General features: G+C 66.1%; 1 protein-coding gene across 1 annotated transcript in view; it reads right to left on the bottom strand.

The window, feature by feature from the left end:
* The window catches only part of SHISAL1 (shisa like 1), a 93158-nt gene extending 88097 nt beyond the window's left edge, over positions 1-5061 (bottom strand). Inside the window, exon 1 of the mRNA XM_045835068.1 lies at positions 5017-5061. The gene's annotated coding sequence lies outside the window, so the exon portion shown is untranslated. The remainder of the gene's footprint in view (positions 1-5016) is intronic.
* Between the last annotated feature and the right edge of the window lie 10090 nt (positions 5062-15151).

The following is a 15151-nucleotide window of genomic DNA, read 5'->3' as shown; positions in this document are numbered from 1 at the left end:
GCTGTGGGGACTCAGCGTGTTCCCCTGAGCAAGGGACCCAGCTGGGGTTACTGTCACACGCACGGAGGGCGGGGTTGGATGGTGGCTCGGACCTCACACTGCACCGGGCCCGCTCCGAAGCCAGGCCGGTGGCGCGGCAGCAGGCTGGGGGTGGGGTGCGGCTGCTCACTTCCCGGCGCATTAGTCTCCTTCTCCATCGCAATTATCATTCCTAGACCGCAGGGCGGCTTGATGGAGTGGAAAAAATCCATTAAGGTTTTTAAAGCAAAGCTCAAGACATAATCACCTCATTGTCAAGGTCTTAACTGCTGCTCTGGGCCGCCCTTCCCCCAGCCGCCGGGGGCCTGGCTCAGGTGGGGGCCGAGCTTCTCAGGGCAGCCAGGTGAGCCAGGTCCCTGCTGCCAGCCTCCGGTGGTCCGTGGCAGGCTCCGAACGGCCCAAAAGGTGTCCCCAAGGATGCCTTTCCCCACCTTTCTGCCGCAGACGGAGCTGGCCTCTCCCCGCCGCACCCGTCTCCCCCAGAGTCCCGTTTGGAAAGTAGGAGTCTGATCTTGCTGTCTCCGGCCTACCGCCTCCAGCGGCTCCCCAGCGCCCTCCGCCCACCGCCAGCTGGCGACGCCCAGTCTGCGTGCAGCGCCCCGTGGGCGGCCTCGACTGGAACCCCTCGCCGCCACTTCCCAGCAGGGCACCTAACCTCCCAGAACCCAGGTCCTCATCCCTAAGTGATACAGAAGTACCAGCTGAGGGGCGGGGCTGCCCAGACAATAGTGAGATGACACAGAGGGGGGTTCACGTGGCACCCGGCGTGATGTCAGCGGCACGATGTCTCCTGTCCACCCCTCCCTCCATGCTCTCCCTGCTCAGCCTCGCTGTGCACCAGCTGTGCCTCATTCCTGGCCTGGCTGGCTCGCCAGGCACAGTTCAGGTAGCCCTCTTCCAGGAAGCCCTCCCGGATTACCTGGAGTAGCCCTGAGCTTCCACATCGGTTTTCCTGCCTCTGGGCAGAGGATGCACCCCTCGAGTTCAGGACCCATCTCTGCATCCCCAGCACCCAACACAGGCCCAGGCGCCAAGGGGTGTCCTTGAGGGCCGGTTGATCCAACACGGCATCTGGAAGCTTCTAACACAGCTCTGAGCACGTCCAAACCCTTGAAGGCCTTTGGGCCTGCCCCTGGCCTGGCATTCCAGTCCCTCCGAGGGTTGACGCTAAGACTTGGTCCGCCTCCTCCTTGCCTCAGGCCTTTCCCTGCACACGCCGTTCCCTCGGTCTGCAGTGTTCTCCCTCCCCTTTGCCAGCCCCTCCCCCCGTGAACTGCCCTCCCTGTGAGACAGCAGAGAAAGAAGTCAGCAGCACGGCTGACAAGTGGGCTGAGGAACCAGGAGCGGGCATCACGGGCCGATAAACCGGCAGGCCCAGCCCCACCCCGGATCCGAGGGAAGCAGCTGCCGGCAGGAACCCCCGCGGGGGCTGCAGGAGTCACCGACCGCGAGGACGGGCTGGCTCCAGGGCAGTCCTAGGTGGAGGGAGCGTCGGACAGAGCCTGGGCCCACAGCTCATCATGCTGTCGTTACCACGAGAACCGACACACCAGAAGGAGAAGGGTGGCCCGGGGTGGGGGGACAAACACCACAACAGGCTTCCGGAACAGGCCGTCTTAGGACAAGACCCCCCCTGACCCCAACCCGAAGGCGGGCAGAGCCAGAATCTGATCCCACACAGGCCAGCAACAGCTCCTCCTTGGAAACAGACAGAATCCCAAGCACCGACCAACCGTGCGCACAGCTCTCTCCTGAGCTCGCCCAAGTCCCCTGGGACGTGCACGTTCGCCTCCGTCAGGGCGGGGCCCGCGAGACTTGCGGCCGGTGGAGCGTGGGGCGAGAGCCCCGGTCCCGTCCCCAGCAGCCCACCGCCCGGCCTCCCTGTCTCTCCCTGAATAGCAGCTGCTCAGCTCCCGACGAGTTCTTGGACTCTCTCCTGCGAGAACCTAGAGCTAGGAGGCCCTGGATCTGCCGGGGCAGGGCCTGCTCCCCGCCCCCTGGACCCTGGCCGGTGACACAGCCTCCCTGCCCAGCCGAGAGAAGCCTCCCTCCTCCCCTCGGCGGTGGCGGCAGCGGCAGCAACGTGGGGTGAGGGAGCCCATCCCACAGGCCCTCACGGGAGTTTGGGTTCTGGTCTGCGTGCATGGCATGACGCATGACCGGGGCCCACGGGAGTCTTCAGCGGGAGGCAACCACGTGGGCGGGCTTGGGTCTTGGGAAGGTGGACCCCGGCACCCAGCAGGTGCTTTTTATCCGAGAGCCTGAGCCGCCTTCCCAGGAAGGACAGACAGACAGAGAGGAGGCGCGGGGGGGGGAGAGCCGCACGGATGTTCCGAGGGCCCAGGAAAGGCGGGCGGGCTGCTCTGCCCCCGGCGTGGCGGGGAAGGGCCGCCGTGCTGGGAGGGCGGCCTCGTCAGGCATCTGAAAGCGTTCTTGATTGAAGCCAGAAGAGCAAAGGGAGGAATCCAAACCCAGACAATCCATCCCTTTGCCTGGATTAGTTGCCTGGAGGGCAATGATTTTCACTAATACCATCAGCTTATCTCAAACCTGATTGTGATTACTCTCCAGCCCGCAGTCCCCTCCGCCGAGTGACGCTGAGGGGAACCTGCGTTAATCACAGACCGCGTCTGAGCGCCGACACGGCCCCGATGCGGCCACGGGAGAGGCCGGAGGGGCGGGACGTCCATGGAGGTGATGCGGCCCCCCGCGGCCGCCAGCCTCCCCTCTGGTTCCCGGGCCTGTTCTCATTCGTCACCTGTTGGGCCCTCCCACAGCCCCTGGTGGCAGGAAAATTGTTTTTGGTTTCAGATGAGCCGGAGCCTCCGAGAGGCCCGAGGGCTTCCCGGGGCCACGGAGCGGGTTGGAAGTCGATGTAACAGCCGCCTGCCGACCCTCCTCTTTCCTGGGCATCCGGATTGCCCCGGAACGTGGCGGATGGGGCTGGTGCGGGAGGGAGAACAGGGCAGGGAAGGCTGGGCGGGGGGCAGCGGGGGGGCAGGCTGCCTGACCCCACCATGCGGAGTCCTGAGCGCTGGCGGACGCCTGTCCCGCCCCCCGCCCTACCGCCCTCCATAGATGGCATTCCTGTCCCTCTCCCGCTGCACTCTGAGTGGTTTTTGAAATGTAGATGTGACTGTGTCACTCGGGGCTCTGAGCCCCAGCTTCCGGCACCTCTGCCTGTTCTCCAGCCCCTTCCTGTCCCGCCTGCCTCCCCACCCCCGTGCCCCCCCACCTTGCGCTGCAGCAGTCCTTGCCCTTCGCGTTCCCCAAACCCACGGCTCAGGGGCACCCTCGCCAGCTCGCAGCTGAGGGTGGGGTCACCTCTCCCTCCCTCGGGTCTCAGGCACACGTGGTCTCTCTGTGGCTTCAGTTGCTTAGATTTGTGCCAGTGACAGGGCTGGAGGCTGACGGGTGGCTCTGGCCCTGTGGCCGCCTGCCTGCCGCTTGCCTGCCGCTTCAGGCACAGCGTCTGCCTCTCGAGGCCTCAGTTCCCCCTCTGTGAAGTGGGCTGATGAGAGCACCTAACCTGAGAGGGTGGGAGGACTCGGGGAGGGGAGAGGAGGGCCCATCGCAGGGCTCGGGCACTCCCCGCGCGCTCCCCGCCTCCCCCCCAAGGCTCCCTGGGTAAGTCTTTTCCACGAGGAGCTGGTTGTCCCCCGCAGAGCTCCCAGACCCGAGAGCAGGGACTTTCCTTCCTTCCCGTCTGGGAGGCGAGCTCCGAGCCCCACGCACCGCAGGGGCTCAGCAGCCGAGCGGGCTAGCCCACGCCTTGCGCCTTCCAAGGCCTTGCCGTCCTGCACAGGAGACACCGCCAGGACCCCACTGGGCAGCTGCCTCTGGGCCAGGTGCTGAGTGACGTCACAGGTCACCCTGAGGGAGGCCCCCCCCCAACACCCCCGCTCTGGAGCCCAGAGAGCAGACAGCAAATCCTCCAGGGAGCCAGCAAGGCAGCTGACAGGTCCACACCCCCAGGTGAGAAGTAAGTACGGCGAGCCACGCCCACCCAGGCTGCCAGGGAGCGGGTGAACCTCTCCTGTCTGACAGATGACTGGGTCCCTCGGGTACGCCACCTGGGGAGGCAAGTAATGCTTCAGAGTCGCGTTAGGGGACAGAGACAGAAATACTGTGACTCCTAAATCCACTCCGCCAGGAAGAGTGGCCAGGGCAGCCTGGCGGCCTGGGCTTCCTGCCCGAGCTGCGCCTCGGACCTCCCCCGCGGGCCGTACAGGGAGAGTGACCCGGCTGTGCGGGCGGAGGAGGGGAGGGGCCGCCAGGGCTCCCCCACCGCAGGTCAGGTCAGGCAGCTCCGGGCTGCAGAGGCCGGGCGGAGCCATGCCCAGCCAGAGACAACAGGGAGCATGGGGCCTCCCGGTGGGGCCCCGAGAAGCCCAAACTGGCACAGACAATGGGACTGGTCGGCCTGCAGGAGGGTGGTCCCACCTCTCTTGTTAACCTGCATTGCGGTTGACCGTGACCTTCGATTCCCCTGGCCAGGGGCCAGGGCGCCTGGGTGGGTCCTGCCTGGGTGCTGACTGGGTAGAGAGAAGGAAAGGAACGAGGGGTGTGGCTGGGATGCTTGGAGTGCTACGAAGATGCTCAAATTAACAAACAAACAAGCAAGCACGCATGAGGCCGAACAACCCCGCAGCCGCACCCGGAGCTCGGGCTGGCTCCCTGCAGACGAGAGAGAGAACCCCGGGACCTGGAGACGGAAGCGAGCGAACGACGGGGGGACGTTTGATCTCCAGATCCCATAGCACCTGCGAGCGGCTCTCGGGAGGGCGAGGCTCAGCGCAGAAGAGAAACACGAGTGCCAGCAATCCTGGGAGTGCCACTCCCCGCGCGCCGCGGCAAGATGCACGGTTCCAGCCGGCAGGGGCCCGGGGGGTGCGGAGCGTGACTGATGATGGAAAAACACCCACACCTGGCGGGACTCAGCACGGCCACAGAAGGAGAAAAACCCCGAGCACTCACCTGGAGAAAGCGGTTTCCCGATCAGGGGACTTGCGTCAGACTCGAGTCAGATTTCTCCCGACTGGCCCTGGGAGCTAGAGGACAAGGGAGCCGGGTCGGCGAAGTTCGGAAGGCAGAGGTCCGAACCGAGTCCCACTCCCGGCTAAGCTGTGCACGATGGTGAGGGGAAATGGACCCCTCTGCTGAGGGGAAGGCAGCTGGCTCAGCCCCGGCCCTGCGTGCACGCACAAGTCCAGGCTGCACACACACACGAATCCAGGCCGTGTGCACAACTGAGTCCAGGCGAGCTGCTCGTAACCAAACCAGGCCCAGGAGAAGGCAGTGCGGATCAGGGCGGGGCTGAAGCAGCGAGCCCCAGAGCCACGTGAGCCACGTGAGCCACGTGAGCCACGTGCTGGGACTCGGCGCCACGCCGGTTTCCTGCCCCGGGGCCTGCGGTCAAGAGTTGGGCTCACGCTTCCGGGTCAGCAGGTGCAATCACACTTCCTGGCTTCTCAGGGAATACTATTTGCATCATGTCCACATAACAGGCCCCCTTCACTAACCCCCAACGCGCAGACGTGGTCCATCGCCAAAGCGAGGGGGGACAGTCATCGCTGTCCCACCTGGAGCAGAGCCGCCCCTGACCTGCACTGTGGAGCAGACCCGTCGGAGGGGCAACAGGGGGAAGGGGAGGGACCGTGGGCTGCGCCCTCCACGCTGGCCGGAGTCGGCATACGGAGAGGCGGGCATCTCTGCTCGCCGGTTCAGCCAGCTCCTTCTGCCCTGCGCCCACCGCAGGCCGCAGCCCTGGGGCCATGGCCATGGTCAAGGGTGAACTGGTTGTTCCTGCCATAAGGAGGGTCAGAGAAGACCCACCAATGCAGAAGAGAAACACCAGGGCAGCCAAGAGCCACCAGGAGAAGAGCATCTCTCTGGGAGGGAACCCCAGGATGGGCTCACGGGGGGGGGGAGGCCCCAAGGGAGGGGCCTTAAAGCTCAGAGTGAGGGGCCAGAGGAAGCCAGCAGGGAGCAGACTTCTGTCCGGGCAGCAGCCAGCACGGAGCCGGGGAGGCTGAGTGGGAGGGGCCTCAGAGGGCTGCAGGGTGAGTTCCAGGTCTGGAGGCCACAGCAGGGCCTGGCCCTGGCCCTGGCCAGCCCTGACCCGGTGAGCTGCCCCCAGTCAGCGGGAGCCGGTGGCCAGCGGTCTCTGCTGTAAATCGCGGGCCGGTGGGAGCCTTGCTGAGAAGAAAACACCCACCGGGAGGCGAAGGGGCGCAGGGGAGCGGGGACGAGTGGGTGCGCGGAGCCTGGCATTTCGGAGCGGGAGCCAGCAGACGCCGTGCGGAGTCGGTAAGGGAGAGGCGGAAGTGTATTATTTAAAGTTACAAAAGGAGCCGGAGCTGAAAGCAAACACGGAGAGCAGCCGGGGAGCAGCCGCGGCTCACGGGAGAGCGTGTGGGCGCGGCGCCGGCTTTTACTCTGCATCTTCCACGTTTCCGTGACATTTGCGTGTGCATCACACATGCCAGTGCCTATGCGACGTGCGAAATCACCGGGGGGGTGGGGCGGGGAGAGAGCAAGAAGAGGCAGGGCTCCTTCCAGAGCGCAGTGACAGCTGAACACCGTCTCTCCGACGGGGTCCTGGTGGGTGCTGTGCAGGAAGGCCGACTGGGTGGTCTGGGAGCCCCCCCCACCCTGAGGTGGCGCTGGAGGTGAGCCTGGAGGATGAGGAGGCGCTGGTCCTGGAAGTTGAGGGGTGGGGAGGGGAAGGGGGAGGGGGATGAATGGGGAGAGGAGCAGAGGGAACCACGCAGGGTCTGGACGGGACCAGGGGCACGCAGAGCCCTTGAGGATGCAGGACCGAGGTCCTGGAGGAGGGGGTGCAGCTGAGCAGGCGGAAGGGGCTCCCTCAGGCCCTGAGCTTGGGCTTGACCCTGGGCTGAGGGCTGTCGGAGGGCGCTCGGTCCCATGTCGCCTGCGGAATTCCAAACAACCTCACGGCAGCGGACGCCAGTGGACACGCGCTCTGCACCCCGTGCTGAGCACCGAACGTCAGTTATTTTATTCACTCCTCTCGCAAACCTGCATAATTGTGCCCATTTGAGAGATGAGAAAACCGAAGGTCAGAGAGGTCGGAATTAGCTCGCCCACAGCTGGACAGCTGGGGGATGGCAGAGCTGGGGCTTGAATCCAGGCCGCCCAATTCCTGCCCCACGGCCCCACCTCTTGCAGGCGGGCGGGGCCGTCCCCTAGGGTCCCTGCACCGCGGCCTCTGTCCAGCAGCTGCACCCGCAACAGGTGGAGGCACAGATGGGAGCCCCGCCCCTGCAAGGAGGCTCCCGGACTTCGAGACCTGCCGCGTCCAGAGGGCCGGCCCCCGGAGTCTGAAATTCAGTCGAGTCACAGATACATGAAAGAACCCTCAAGGCTTCTGTAGTCAGAACTCCGAAGGCTTCTGACTACAGACACGGAGCCTCCCAGAGCACCACAGAGATGAGCCTCTAAAATCTCCGGGGCCGCCTGAGGCTTGTTGAGGGAGGGCTCAGCCCCCCAGGCTCGCTGAGGCTGGGGGGCAAATGGGCTCGAGCCCTTGCAGGGTGGGAAAGCCCACCAGCTCCCCGGATCCCTGACAGAACAGGGCCAGCCAGGCGCCTGCAGCCCCCGACCCCGACACACCCAGAGGGGCTTCTCCACCTCGAGGGCAGAAAACAGGCCACTGGCCAGCACCGCACATAAATGCCACAGAGGCCGAGCCTTGGGGCAGAAATAACATTGGACAAGGTCCAAGGCCTGCATCTGCACCCCCTGCCTTTGCTGTGTGACCTTCAGCAAGTCACTCTGCCTCTCTGAGCCTCGGTCTCCTCTGCTGTGAAGTGGGAACAACGTAGAAGACCGGCTTCACAGTGCTGTCCAGACGGCCGTATCTGAGAGTCCTTGGGGGCAGCTGGTGTGCTCAGGTGACTGGGGGCCACGTGGGACCGCCCCCCGCCTCATGGCCTCACTTCAGTTTCTAGCGATCCACCAGTCTCACCCCTGCCCTGAGGTCTTTGCACATGCTGTTCCCTCTCCCTGGGATGCTGTTCCCTGCTTCCCCCGGCCAAGGCCAGCGGGTCCCAGCTTGCCCATCACTCCCTCAGCAAGGGTGTTCCTTGCCCTCCCGTCTATACTGTGAGATTGCTGCCCTTTCCTGCAGGGCCAGATCGGCTGACACCACGCGGCTAGAGTGCAGCACCTCCTGACGTCGGAGTTCTCCGAGCCGCCACTGTTCACGAGGCCCTGACCGCTCTCACTCCATCGTCCATCCCATTAACGGACCAGGCCCCTGAAGTCCAGAGAGCTTGAGTCGCTTGTCTGCGGTCACACGGCCACTGCATGCCAGAGGGGGGACATCCGCTGGACCCCATCAGGCTGGAAAGCCTGAGCTCGCTGCCCCGCATCCCACCTGAGAGCCGCCCTAAACTGACCAAGTGACTGAGCTGGCACCTTTGCGGGTGACCCCTGGGTCTCCTCAGCCCTGCGCACCCTGTGCCTCGGCTCTGGGGGGCAGGTCCTGGAAGAGCACGAGTCTGAGAAGAGCCGAGTGGCGGCGTGGCTGCTCTTCTCAGGAGCCAGCGGCGGCGTTCACCCGGGGGCGCGGGGAGGCTTAACTGGCCTCGTGTCTTTCGTCACCGGCACCCACCGTCTCGGTCTCCGAGGCCTCTGCGGAACTCACCAGCAGGCGGGCGCAGGAACTCCACAGTAGCAGCAGCAGCAGCAGCAGCTGGCCCCTTTAAGGGACGGATCTGGGAAAGATCCCGGGCTCGGGAGCTGCACCTGGAGGGCAGCCGGGCTGTGAGACGCAGGCCTCGAGGTGCTGGCTGCCAGACCAGGGCCCTGGCGCTCCAGCAGGGAGGGGCAGAGGGCTGTTTGACCTCTGGGCTCCCAGCCATGAATGGGGTGAGGGGGCTCAGCTGTGTGGTCAGCTGGCCGGCTGGAGGAGCGCGGATGGTGACCCCAACGATGACATTTGGGGGTACAGTGCAGGCTGGGATGCCTCCGAGAAGTGGAATTCCTGGTGCTGAGCAACACCACGTAACCCGAAAGAATCTCCCGGTCCATGAGGCCCAGTCTCTGCAAAGCGTCACCTCCCGCCGCAGATCCGTTCTTCGTCCGCCCCGTGGTGGCTGTCTCTCCCGCACGTGGCCCCCGCTCCCTGTTCTCCACGCGCCGCCTCAGCCCGAGGGTTCGGAGCTTTCCCTCCGCTCCACGCACCATCGGACCTCCCAACCGCAGGCGCCGGCCCACGCAGGCTCTCTCCCCCTTTGTCCTGCTCCTGCCCTCTGTCTCTCAGCGTGTTCCCCAATTCCGTGTGTCCCTCGGGGTCCCAGCGGGGAGAGGTGGGTGGGCAGAGTCAGCGGTCTCCCGGGCCGGGGGAGGCGGAGAGTGTGCCCACGTCACTGCAGCGCTGCTGTGTCACGGTAACAGTGGTCACGTTGGGAAGCACTGGTTCAGCCACCGTCCCCACGCCCACGCTCACAGGGTCCCGTCTCAGGGCAGAGAGGGGCAGGTGTCCTCCCTGGGGCCACTGTCGCTAGCGCCTTCCTGCAAGTCTGCACAGGCCCAGTGGGGAGGAGGGAGGAGGTCAGGAGGGCTGCATGGAGGAGGTGATGTTGGAGCGAGGAGCCTCCAACCCAAGCGAACAGCAAGCATCGGGGTGCAGGGCCCGCTGCCGGCAGGGCACATGCGCTGGGGCTGGTGTGGAGAGGGACCGAGGAGGGAAAGATGGGGAAGTGGCATTTAATGACAGGTGGGGAGGGGGAAGGACTAGAGACATGCCGGCAGAGGACCACAGTTAGGTGGCTCCTTCCTGCTGTCCCCAGTACTGTCATTACCTGGGGGTGACAAGACCCCAAGGTAACCCGGGGTTGGGGGTGGGGGTGGGGCTCGGGCCAGAAGGCACAGGTTCCGGGCATTGAGTGCCCCCCGCTGCCCAGTCGATGGGATTAGCGTCAGTAACAGGAGGACTCGGGCCTCCGCCGAGAGGACCTCGGCGGGGAAAGAACCAATTAACCCCGTTCGCCGGCTTCCACTGTGTGTTTTGAGAGAGAGGAAATACCCCACTCGTCCGCTTTTTAAATTAAGCGTAGAAAACACTCACACATTTAAATGCCTGAAGAGGACACTTGAGCTTCGTGTCAGGGCCACTCGAGGCTGGGAGAGAGGAGGAGGGGGCGGGGGTCTGCAGAGAAAGACACAGGCAGACGCGGGAGAGAGGGGGACGCTCCAGGGGGGGTGGCCGAGGGCGCACAGCCCGGCGCCTGCTCTGGGGTCCAGGCCTTGCCCTCTCCCCGCCGGCCCTGCCCGGGCGGGGGGGCGGCACCTCCCATCAACGCCTCCCGCACAGAGTTCTTTCCCCAGCTGTCCTCTCTGCCTGGGCCCTCGGAACCCTGGGAGGCGAGGGAGTGTTTAACGTGGACAAATACCCACTCTCTTCTTGGTGTTCTGAGCTGCTGGTATTTAAATGCCTTTGTAGCTTCAGGGCACCGGGGCTGTGTAGTCTTTATCTTCTGGATTAATGCGGACAAGAGTGTGTCTGAGTGACCTTTAAGCCGCCGCTCCCTCCTCACCCTGCTGGGTCGCTCCTTCTCCAGGGCCTGCTCCTTCACGGAGCTCACAGCCGGGCGCCGGGGCTGCACGCTCTGCAGTGCCCAGGCCCGGAGAGGGAGGGCAGCTTGCTCAGCCCGAGGCCGCAGGGCCGGCCAGACTAAGGACGGTCCTGCTCGGCCCGGGCACTGCCCCTTTCCCAGGATGCTCTCTGTTCCCCCCTCTGCTGCCGAGGCCCTTTCTGGGGCCACCTCCCCCGTCCCCCAGGGTCACACCCGTGCTCCCCCAGCTTAGCCCCATGTCTCTCCCTGGGTCCCCTGGGCTGGAGGGAATGCCATCACCTGGTGCAGATTTTTCCCCTCTTGACCCTGAACGTGACCTAGTCTCAGTGACACGCACATCAGGACCCTGTGGTCCAGAGAACCGAGGGCGGCCGTCCTCCTGGAGCCCCCAGGCTGCGGGGGCCAGCCCGGGAGTGAACCAGAGAGCACCGGGCAGGCGCACGTGGACGGGGAAGGTGGGGTCCCTCGTCCCAGGTCCCTGCCCTGCTCTCCACCCAGGGGCCTCGCAGCACCCCCAGGAGAGCGGGTAGAGTCTTCGCCCTCGCCCTCCTGACGCCAGGGCAGAGGGCGGCCCGGCGGTGTGAGCCGCCCTGGAAGGAGCCGCGGCAGCGAGGCCTCTTCCTCCACCGCCCGGGGAACGGGCGCCAGAGCGAGAGGGCGGAGCCTGCCAAGGATCGCCTCCAGCGCAGCGGCGCCTGTGCAGCCCAGCCAGACCCGGCCCAGACCCCGCCCAGACCCGGCCACACCCCAGACCCAGGAGCGCGGACAGTAGGCCCGTTGCCGGGAGCTGCGGAGAGTGGGGACTGTTTGTTACCCAGCACTGTTGCAGCCAGAGCCACCAATACAGCGGGCAGGTGTCTGGGTCAGGAGGGGGAAGGGAGCCCCGGGGCGGGGGCAGCCCTCCCACCTGGGCCCGGTGATCGAGGTGACGTGGCCAAATGACAAGCCCACAGAGCACCCTTGGGGACGGGTGTCAGCAGGGCCTGGGCGCCACCGGGGAGACTCGGCTTCTGGGTGCCCAGTCCCCCTCTCCCCGGTTTCCGTCACCTGCGGGCAACCGCAGGCCGAAACGATTAAATGGAAAATTCCAGGAATAAACAATTCATGAGTTCTAAATGGAACACCGTCCTGAGTAACGGGATGAAATCTCGAGCCACCCTGCTGTGTCATGCCCGGAGCAGGAGGCCTCCCGGTGTGCGGCGTCTCCACGCTGCCGACGCCCCACCCGCCGGGCACGCAGCAGCCGCCGTGGTTCCCAGTGGGGCGGGGGTGGGGGCAGGGTTGCCGTGCCCGTCTGCAGGTCACCCTCCCTTTACTTAATAACGCGCCGCCCCCCCCCCCCCATCAGCACGGAGCAGGGCTGCTGGCAGCTCGGAGATGCCAGCGAGAAGCTGGAAAGTGCTTCCTCTAAGTTCAAAGGTATTTTGAGAGGCAGAGAGACCACGTTCACGTAACTTTCATCGCCGTCTATGGTTATACCTGTTCCATTTTATTCGTTCCCGTTACTCTCTTCCTGCGCCTAATTCATCCACGACACTCTAGCCTCGGTCCGTGTGTGGAGGAGAAAGCGTGCCCTGTGCAGGGTGCAGCACCGCCCGCCGGTTCAGGCCTCCACTGTGGGGTGACTCCGAGGACCACGAGGGCGGCGGGGATGGCAGGCAGGCAGGCAGTGCGGACGCCTGGCACGGGAAGGGGGTTAGGAGGTATTTGCAGGAAGGACACACCCAGTCTGAGACCCCGTGGCGGCCACCGGCCTGTCTCCACTGCCCACCAGGGCCTTCCCCACGGCTCCCCTCCTGCCCCCAGCCACAGGCTGCGCCTGGACACCACACAGCCCCTGTGCCCTCGCTGAGCCATCACGGCCACAGGACTTGGGTGGCAGAGGCCAGCTCGCACTCAGGTCCCCCAGAATCATCCCGATGAACCCCACGCCCTGCCCTGTGCCCAGGAAAGGTTCACAGCACGGGGGGAGAGGACTGGCGTGTCTGCAGGTCCTGTCGGCCTCAGTGCCCCTCCTGGGGGTAGTGGAGGGAGCCGGCAGGCCTTCCCCTCGTCCCCCCGCCTCCCCGTCCTGGGCACCAATCACCCTGACTCTAGGGGACCAGCCAGCCCAGGGCGAGGCACAGAATCCATTGCGGCAGGAAGTCAGGTTGGACGGCCCCTCCCTCAGAGCACCGGGACGGGGGTGGGGGGCTCCCAGCACTGCACCCTGGGCGCTGCCCACCCCCCCAACCAAAACAGTTTCCTTCTGTGAGCCTTGAAGCAGCTGCTGGTCCGTGGAGACCTGCCCAGAGCGGTGTGTCTCCCACGGCGCTCTCCCCACCCTTCAGGGAATCTCCCCACACGGAGCCCCGCCTGGCAGGCCGGCCGCCACCTCTGCCTGGGCAGGACCTCAGCCCCCACCACCCCGGAGGGGGATGGTGGGCATTTTTCCTCCGAGGGTCAGGCACAGTGCCGCCTCCGAAACTTTGCAGTCTGACTCCGGCAAACCCATTAACCGGCAGCCTGCTCCTAACTAAGCCAGCTGGGCTGACACTCGGGCGGCAGCCGATCGTCCAGAGCAGGAAGGGTGAGCTGCTCCCCCGGCCCTAGGCCGGGGCGCAGAGTGTGAGGGCAGCGGAGTCGAGCCCCCGCCAGAGGAGAGCTTCTGGCTGCATCAGGGCTCCGTGAGGCTGGGGAACGCAGAGCACCCCCCACCAGAGCCCTCTCCCGCCCCCAGGCCCACGGCCTCTTCTCCTTCAGGGGAGCGGAGACTGTGGAGCACGAGGAGACACCCCCCTACCTGTGCTGAAGCTTGCCGCTGCTGCGAAAGTAACTCCAGCGTCCCAGGCGCCGGTCCCCGGCCCCTTCCTGGGGGGCAGCCCCAGCCACGCTCTGTGGAGAGCGCCCCGGCGTGGGGCGTGTGTGGTGTGCGTGGGCGTGAGTGTGCATGGGTGTGTGGGGGTGGGGGTGCCCGTGGGAGCCAGGGATCAACTATTCCTGGCTGCCACCTGCCAGCAGCCCATCCCAGGGGCCAGCTGCCCGAGAGGGGGGCGCCCCCCACCCCCGGGACGGGCCAGCGGGCGTCTGCCGGGAGCGCCAGGCGGCAGCGCGTGCTCACCAGGCCCCCGCCCGCAGCTCCCAGGCTGAGCCGAGCGGTTTATTTTTAGAGCCCGGCCCTTCCCTAGGCGCCAGGATCCCGGCTGAGATTTCCAGCGGCTCGAACCAGCCCAGCCCCGGGAATGTTCTGGAAGGCAGAGACTGGGACACGTGAAGGATGCTGCCCTCAGTGTTCTCGTCTCCAAGACCCCCGGCGGGGACAGCCTCTGCCGCGGCGGTCGCACCTGGGATTCCGTGGGGGCCAGTGCATCCCCTCCTCGGGCAGCCCCAGTTTGCTCATCCGGACCGAGAAAGGGGCTGCGGGCCCACCTGTCCAGGGCGGGGCCGGCGTCGGAGAAGGGGCTGGAAGAGGAAGAACTGTCACTGTCCCCCAGTGCTTCTCCCCAACTGGACTGAGGTCACAGCAGGGCGGGGACCCCCTGGGCATGGTCACCACGGTAACGCCCAGGGCGTCTCTCCCACAGTGGGCGCCCAGCAAATGTTAGTGAGGGGACCCGTGCGGTCCCCAGTTCCCTGCTGGTCCCTGAATCACCTGCAAGGCCCTGGGGGGTGCCCGTGGGACGGACGGGGAACCCGAGGGGGCAGTGCCCTCTCACCCCACCCCCATCCTGCCTGCTGGCCAGACAGCCGGCCCTGGTCCACTGACCTTTCCTGGACTCCGGGCTGAGTGCGTCCCCACCGCTGTGCCCGCTCATCCCGCGGCTCCCTCCCTGTGCGCCCGGCACTCCGTAAGCAGCGTCACCCTGCACCCCGGACGGCCACGCATGTGCTGTGGGACTCGGCCACGGGACCTCCTGCCTTCGGAAGCTCCCTGGCCCCGAGGGGAGGACTCGCCGGGTCCTGGCCGTCTGCACTGGGGAGGCCTCCCCACCCCCCAAGCCCCGCCATCCAAGTGTTGCCCTCCCCCGCCCCCCCGTCAAGCTCCGTGGAGCTCGCCGTGAGCATGAAGGGAGGGCTCCAGGCACACAGTAGGAGGTGCTGTGTGCTCATCAGCTCCGACCGGCGCCCAGGGAGAGACAGTCCTCCACTCTGTGTGTGTCTGCTGCCCGCGGCCCAGCCCACAGAGCGGCTGTGGCCTCGGCCTCGGGGAGGAACGTGGGCCAGACCAGCCCCCGCAGCAAGGGCAGCCCCCTCAGGACACAAGGGCCCAGGTGTCCCACCTACTGCCCTCCTTGCGGAGCTCTCCCCTGGCCGGGGGTGTCCCCTCCCTTCTGCAGCCTCCCAGACCCAAGGCCACCGCTGCTGCATTTGAGGGCCTGGCTGCTTGGTCCCCCAGCGTCCCCTGCCCTGTGCTCTTCTCCGGGGGAACCCGAGGCAGGTGGCCTCCCTGCTGTGAGTAGCCGCAGCCCTCAGGGTGTCCCCCACCTGGGGGACAGATGCAAGGCCGCCCCAGCGTATGCTCCAGGCCC

The sequence above is a fragment of the Phyllostomus hastatus genome, unplaced genomic scaffold, assembly GCF_019186645.2.
Source record: "Phyllostomus hastatus isolate PE091 unplaced genomic scaffold, TTU_PhHast_1.1 phas_contig_198, whole genome shotgun sequence".
Classification (NCBI taxonomy): Eukaryota; Metazoa; Chordata; class Mammalia; order Chiroptera; family Phyllostomidae; genus Phyllostomus; species Phyllostomus hastatus.
The sequence above is the reverse complement of the archived record's forward strand: the minus strand, read 5'-3'. Positions and strand labels throughout refer to the sequence as shown.